We start from the raw sequence: 7,981 nt of genomic DNA on the forward strand, positions 1-7,981 counted from the left end.
GATCATAGTGTCCGTAGAGGGAGGCCTCCCTCTCGGCACGAGTTACTGATATGGTGATTAATGATATAAAATACCTGCGCGGGTTATTGATGAAAGAAATGATATTATGTTTGGTAAATACGAGTCTTTAAAGGAAAACCCTCGTATATTACTACTATTGAAAGGCTTGACAATAAAATATTATGCATATATGTAAATTTCGGCAAGTGTCCACTAAGTACTTTTGTACTTAGCCCTGCATGTATTTTTAAATGTGCAGGTTGAGCTGTGATCGAGGATGTAGTGTGCAAGCGGAGCTTTTGTCAATTTAGGACGAGAACCTCAGAGTAGAGTATATGTCTTCATACATATACTCAAATTATTGTTATTCCGCTGCGAACACTGATTATGTTAAGATATTATGTCATTTGTCAAACAATATGTATTATTTAATAATGTACTAAAACCATTGAGTACCCCGTTTTGGGATAATATTATGTACGGTCCCCTTGTGGCCTTCATTGATATCTAGATATTTCGATTGATTTCTTTATACAAGTCGAGTCATCAAGAAAACGAATATGCCCTTTCTAAATCCCGCTCCTAAATTCCCTCCCTTAGTCGCGATTTTCCCGAATTTGCTATCCTTAGCAAGTGCGGTCGTGACAGAATGGTATCAGAGCATTTCTTTTGCTCTGAGTACTACTCATTCCTTCTAAGTTGAGTCTAGATTAAGTAAGTTAATACACTTTTGAACTAGTTGACAAAAGCTTGGCACTACATCTCGTCACGCTCAACGGAGGTTATGGTAAGTACTTTCAAGTTTTAATTAAGTTAATTTCTTGAAATGTATGAAGCATAAGTATGACTATTGTATGAATCACAAGAACTTAGAACTGTTAAGTTATATATGCTCACTCTCACGACGGAACATAGAAGAGAACTTAGGGAGATGCCTTAACTTTTTCTTCATGTTACGATGACATCGACAATGACGGTCGAAATAGAGAAAGAAGAATCACACGAAAGGTCGCATGATGAAACCACGAGCATGAAGATTGAGCAGCATAACGAACGCCAATAGTACGTTGATGGCATGGGCATAGCTTAAATATTCGAGTGTTTTTCTACGATGAGATCTCGAATTAGCTTGGCCTTTTGAACTTATTTTGTTGAAACTTTTAGTGCTCGTTGCTAGATTTAAGAAAATATCATCATCACATAACAAGCCCTAAGTTCGGTAAACAACGACACTAGAACTATATGATAGTCGAATTAGGTAATCTGTGATTAAGTATTAAGAACCTGTATGACTTGTGTAAATGCTAGATTTAGATGATGAAGTGTTTTTGCACGTTATAGTTATTGAACCGAACTTGTTTTCCGATTTTAGATATTTAGAACCTTATCGCCTTAAGTTACTTGTCGTGTGCTACTTTTGACGATAGAATTTCCTTTGTTAGATGGCGAGAACTGTTTTCACCCGACGACGACCACTGCCCCCATGGGCTAGTCCAGAGGAGGTCGAGCGGTCCTACCGCACCTATGTTCCATGTCACGGGGATAACCTCGGACAGTTCCTCGCAGGTTTTCACAGACACTGGGTCGAGGCGAGTGCACATGGAGTATCAGGGTATGACGGTATCCAGAGGTTGATCTTACTGTTACCTTCCGAGTGGCAGGGATGGGCTAGACAGATTTCTGCCCACTACATCTTTCGCCGAGAAGATTACCACGACCTCATGGGAGACTTCCCTAGCTTTATTGCGGAGCTTCAGATCTGTTTCACTTTGTGGGGCCGCGCCCCTCTAGGGCCCTACATCCTTCCGGGAGACTACGTACAAGTGGGGACGCCTTTGCCAGCGGAGACACCCGCTACTGCCCCTGAGTCTCCGATGGCCTTGCCACGAGATTCTCCACCACGTGCCTCAGTTCTAGGGCGCCGTGGTAGGCACGATGACGAGACAGGCCCTTCTCGTCCACGGGCTCGTAGGGATTTCCCATCGCCTCCTAACTCAGCGATCCGAGCTACTGCTACTCCACCACCACTGATACCTACGATAGACGCAAGGTTTGAGGCTGCCATGGCAGATGTCGACAGGGTCATGGCCAACATGAGGGAGTTTCTAGATAGGGGCAAATACCCTATGCAGGAGGATGACGATACAGCGCAGTATGGTACGATAAGGATTACTCGTCCTGAACCCGTGCCAACTCCAGCTCCGATCAAGCCTCGTGCCACGGCCAGGATCAGCACCAGAGACGATCCGATCCGTGAGATTATGGACGACATCTTCCGCTCAGCCCAGATCATGCAGGAGACAGACGAGGGCCAGGGAGAGACTCCGTTGCCCAGCTGGGAGCTGGGCGAGGATGAGGAGGAGGACCCCGAGGAGGATGAGGAGGAGGACCCCGAGGAGGATCCAGAAGAGGACCCCCTGGCATCACCGAGGAGCAGTCGTACCGCGACTCAGAGTTCACAAATTTGATAGTTTTAGCTTGTGGATGTACTCCGGAAACGATAATTCGTTCCAATGACTATGATTTTATTTATGTTGTTTCTAGCTAGCATTAGTACGGAAATGTTGGCCTCTAGGACGTTCCGTGAATAAAAACCCTTTTGTGATTGCTTAACTAGTAAGCCGATACATCATAGGGAGTACTAGATAGACTTTACTTACATTTTGGGTTGACGATGTAAAAGCCCTCGATGAGACAATTTTCCATGAGATATAAATGACCCTAGCATGGGTTTTCTGCGACGATCTCGTGTATGTTTTATGTTTCTCTACGGGTTTTATTCTTCATAAGTCAGTTAAGAATGTAGTAACTTTGAATAATGTGACTTGTGTATGCAACGGTTCCTGTTAATATCTTAGTTTTGGAGTTATGATAAGTTAAATTTGACAAACAGTTCTTTATTAATTGCCTTAGAGATTCCTGTATAGAATGTATTAAAAAGGGTGTTTGTAATTTGCAGAATGCCGCCTAAACGAGGTCGCCCCCCTAGGAGAAACGTTAACAATGATGGAAATCGCGATGAAATACCTGAAGGGCGGCGAAACGATAGGGAACCTACCCCACCCCCTCCACCCCCTGCTAGAAGGACTGAAGAACTGTTTCTTCGACAGAATCCGCCCACATTCACTGGGACAGGCGACCCAGCCGAGGCCGAAGCTTGGATACGCGCCTTGGAGCGTATCTTCACCTTCCTACACTGCACAGAAGAGGAGCGACTCTCGTGTATGTCTTTCCAACTAGCCGGATCGGCTGACTTTTGGTGGGAAGCCCGCCGAAAGACTCTGACTCCCGAACAATGGGCAGCATACACTTGGGAAGACTTTAAGACGGGATTATATGATAAGTATATTCCCAAGAGCTACAGAAAGAAGAAGGAGGCTGAGTTCTATAGCCTGAAACAAGGGAAGAAGACGGTGACAGAGTATGACAGAGAGTTCTGCGATCTATCGCGTTATGCTCCACAACAGGTGGATACTGATGAGAAAATGGCGGAGAAATTTTGTGCTGGTCTGAGGCACGAGATTCGGATGACTCTAGCTAGTCATGGTGGACTCTCATACACTGAGTCTTTGAACAGGGCACTGGACATCGAAGCTGCGATGCCAGTAGAAAGGTTGGCTCCATCACAGACCTCAGCACCAGCCAACCCACCTGCACGCCCTCAGAACTTTAAAGGGAAGCGCAACTGGAACGATCATAGAGGAAATGAAAACCAGACTAACAAGAGGCCATGGCAAGGAAATGTGCCGTTGGGACAATATCAGCAACAAGGACAAGGGAAGCAACAGGGTCCTGCCCCGGCTGGAGGCAGCCAAAGACAAAATGAAGTTCCCCTTTGTCCAAAATGCCACAAACCACATCGTGGTGTCTGTAAGGCTGGAACTGACAGCTGCTACACGTGTGGCCAGAAGGGCCACTACTCCTTACAATGCCCCAACAAACAGCAGGGCGCGGCAATCAGGGCCACTTATGCCCAGCCCCTGCAAGCAGTTCAAGGGCAACACCAGCCCCGCCAACAACAGCCATACCAGCAGCAATACCAATACCAGCCCCGCCAACAACAGCCATACCAGCAGCAATACCAACACAAGAACCAACAGCGCCAACAGCAACAGAGGCGGCAACAACCATTGCCGCAGCAGGCGAGAGCCTTCGCTCTCACCCAAAACCAGCCCGAGAAAAACCAAGGAAACCTGGCAGGTATGGGCAAGCTTAAAGGTTTTTCCATAATGATTCTGTTCGATACTGGTGCCTCGCATTCTTTTATATCTGCCCCTTGCGTAGATACCATAGAAATCGAATTAGAACGAGCTAAGTGTGCCTTAAGAATCACTACACCCTCAGGAGAAAGATCTACCACCACACATGTTTGCTCGAACGTAGAATTTGAAATAGGAGAACTTAAGATGGTAGCGAACAATCTTAATATTCTGCTCATGTGGGACGTAGATATGATCTTAGGAATGGACTGGCTAGCTGAGAATCACGCCACCATCCTTTGTAGTGAACGAAAAATTTCTCTTCGACCACCTGGAAAGGAACCGACGGAATTTCACGGCATAGGTATGAAGAAAAGAGTACCAGTGATATCCGCATTACAAGCCAGAAAAGAGATGATGAAGGAAGGAAGCACAGCTTATCTCGTCTACCTAAACGGGGAAGCTAGTGAAGACAAGAAGGTGGAAGATGTGGCAATAGTACGAGACTTTCCAGAAGTTTTTCCTGAAATATTGCCAGGACTACCTCCAGACAGGCAACTAGATTTCACCATTGATCTAGAACCTGGATCTGCCCCAGTATCAAAGGCACCGTACAGGATGGCCCCAAAGGAACTACAAGAATTAAAGGTGCAACTACAGGAACTCTTGGACTTGGGTTTCATCAGACCCAGTGTCTCGCCTTGGGGAGCGCCTGTACTCTTTGTCAAGAAGAAAGATGGAACCATGAGAATGTGCATTGATTATCGAGAGTTGAACAAACTGACGCTTAAAAACAAATACCCTCTTCCAAGGATAGATGATTTGTTCGATCAACTCAAAGGAGCCAGTGTATTCTCAAAAATAGATTTAAGGTCTGGTTATCATCAACTGAAGATCAGACCAGAGGATATATCTAAGACCGCTTTCCGCACAAGATATGGTCACTATGAATTCATTGTCATGCCATTTGGTCTAACCAATGCACCGGCAGTATTCATGGACCTCATGAATCGAGTTTTCCATCCATACTTAGACAAATTTGTCTTAGTGTTTATAGATGATATCCTCATCTATTCTAAGAATGACCAAGAGCATGAAAATCATTTAAGAATCATCCTGGAGACATTAAAGACGGAGAAGTTGTTCGCCAAATTCAGCAAGTGCGAATTTTGGTTGAAAGAAGTAATGTTTTTAGGGCACATCGTATCAGCAGATGGAATCAAGGTGGACCCCGCTAAGGTGCAAGCAGTGCGCGAGTGGAAATCACCAACCACACCTAATGAAATCCGGAGTTTCTTAGGTTTGGCAGGATACTACCGGAGATTCATCGAAGGATTCTCTAAAATAGCGAGACCAATGACGCAATTACTTCGCAAAGGAATCAAGTATAAGTGGAACGAAGAGTGTGAAGCCAGCTTCCAAGAGCTGAAGAAGAAATTGACAACTGCACCAGTGCTAGCAGTTCCAGCAGCCGATAAAGAATACGTGATCTTCACAGACGCGTCCAAAAATGGGCTAGGTTGTGTGTTGATGCAAGAAGGAAAGGTCATTGCCTACGCCTCGCGACAACTAAGGCCACATGAATTGAACTACCCCACTCATGATCTGGAACTGGCAGCAATTGTGCATGCTTTGAAAATTTGGAGACACCATCTATACGGAGTTAGATGTGAAATCTTCACTGATCACAAAAGCCTTAAGTATTTTTTCGAGCAGAAAGATTTGAATATGAGACAGAGGAGATGGCTCGAACTCGTAAAAGATTACGACTGCGGTATCAACTACCACCCGGGAAAAGCTAATGTAGTAGCTGATGCTTTAAGTCGTAAAACTCAATCCGAGTTAGGACTTCTTCTCACTCAAGAGGACACGCTTGTAAGGGATTTTGACAAATTGAAGATAGAAGTGGTTCAGCCACCGGCAACGACAAGAGCAATTATTGCAACTCTAGTAGCCGTCCCAGACCTCAGAGAAAGGATCGTCAGTGCCCAGAGAGCGGATGAGAGCTTGGAAAAAGTTCGTCTCAAGATCCGAACAGGCACGCCAGGAGGCTACCAAGAGGCAACGGATAACGCAGTTCTTTTTGAAGGAAGACTGTGTGTTCCCCATAACGAGGAACTGAGAAACGAGATCATGAGTGAAGCTCATGACACGCCCTATACCGCTCATCCCGGAAGTACCAAAATGTACCAAGATCTAAAACAGAAATTTTGGTGGGACGGGATGAAACGAGATATAGCCTCGTTTGTAGAGCGTTGCCTTGCATGCCAGCAAGTGAAAGCTTTACATCAACGACCATATGGGAAATTACAGCCATTGGAAATTCCAGAATGGAAGTGGGAGCACATAGCGATGGATTTCGTGACGGGTCTACCCAAGACAAATAGGGGCAACACAGCTATTTGGGTAATAGTAGACCTTCTCACAAAGAGCGCTCATTTTATACCGATTCCAATTACCCATGGATCGGAGAAACTAGCCCAACTGTACATTCGTGAGATTGTACGGCTACATGGAATACCAATATCCATTACTTCAGATAGAGATTCAAAATTTACTTCTAGATTTTGGATCAGTTTGCAGAAAGAGTTGGGAACGAGATTAAACTTTAGCACCGCCTTTCACCCTCAAACAGATGGACAATCAGAAAGGACAATTCAGACCCTTGAAGATATGTTGAGGACAGTGGTGCTAGACCGAGGAGGAAGTTGGGAATCAGTGCTGCCGTTAATCGAATTCGCCTACAACAATAGTTACCAGGCAACCATTGATATGGCACCTTATGAGGCGCTGTATGGAAGGAAGTGTAGATCACCACTTTACTGGGATGAAGTGGGTGAAAGAAAAATCCTTGGGCCAGATGCGGTAAGCGAGATGATTGAGACCATCCGCCAGATTAGAGCAAGAATTAAAGAGGCCCAGGACAGACAGAAGTCTTATGCTGATACCCGACGAACTGAACTACAATTTCAGATTGGAGACAAGGTTTTCCTTAAAATATCACCCTCGAAAGGGATCGTTAGATTCGGTGTTAAGGGTAAGTTGAGACCCCGTTTTGTAGGACCTTATGAGATCCTAGAAAGAATAGGTCCCGTAGCGTATAGGTTGGCACTGCCACCTAGCTTTGGAAACGTCCACAATGTGTTCCACGTGTCACAGCTGAGACGGTACGTGTTTGACCCCAAACACGTGATTCACCAAGATGAAATGATTCTTAACCCAGACTTGACGTACGAGGAAAAACCTGAAGCCATTTTGGACCGAAAGGTGCAAGAGTTAAGGAATAAATCGATCGCGTCAGTCAAAATACTGTGGAGACACCATGGACCGGAAGAAGCAACGTGGGAACTTGAGGACCAGATGAAAGAAAAATACCCAGAACTTTTCACATAGGTATGCAAATTTCGGGACGAAATTTTTGTTAAGAGGGGTAGTATGTAACAACCCGCTCTTTTATTATATTTAAATCCAGGAATACGATAATTATTATTTCATCTTTCAGTAAATCAAACCCAGTAATTATTTATGATTTAAATTCAGCTTATGACACTGGATTATATTCTATTAAGCAGGATTATTATTTTATTACCAAGTCAGTAGCTTCGCGTAAATAAAACCGCGATGAGAATTATTGAGTAAGCCAATAATTATTTATTTCAGATTCATAACTGACTTAGTAAAGTCATGTTAATTATTAATCACAATAGAATTAATTTTCTATTTTTTTATTTCTTGAGTCGTGAATTTATTCCGGCTTGTGAAGAATTAAATCTACGATATTA

Source organism: Salvia miltiorrhiza, chromosome 1 (genome assembly GCF_028751815.1).
Source record: "Salvia miltiorrhiza cultivar Shanhuang (shh) chromosome 1, IMPLAD_Smil_shh, whole genome shotgun sequence".
Lineage (NCBI taxonomy): Eukaryota > Viridiplantae > Streptophyta > Magnoliopsida > Lamiales > Lamiaceae > Salvia > Salvia miltiorrhiza.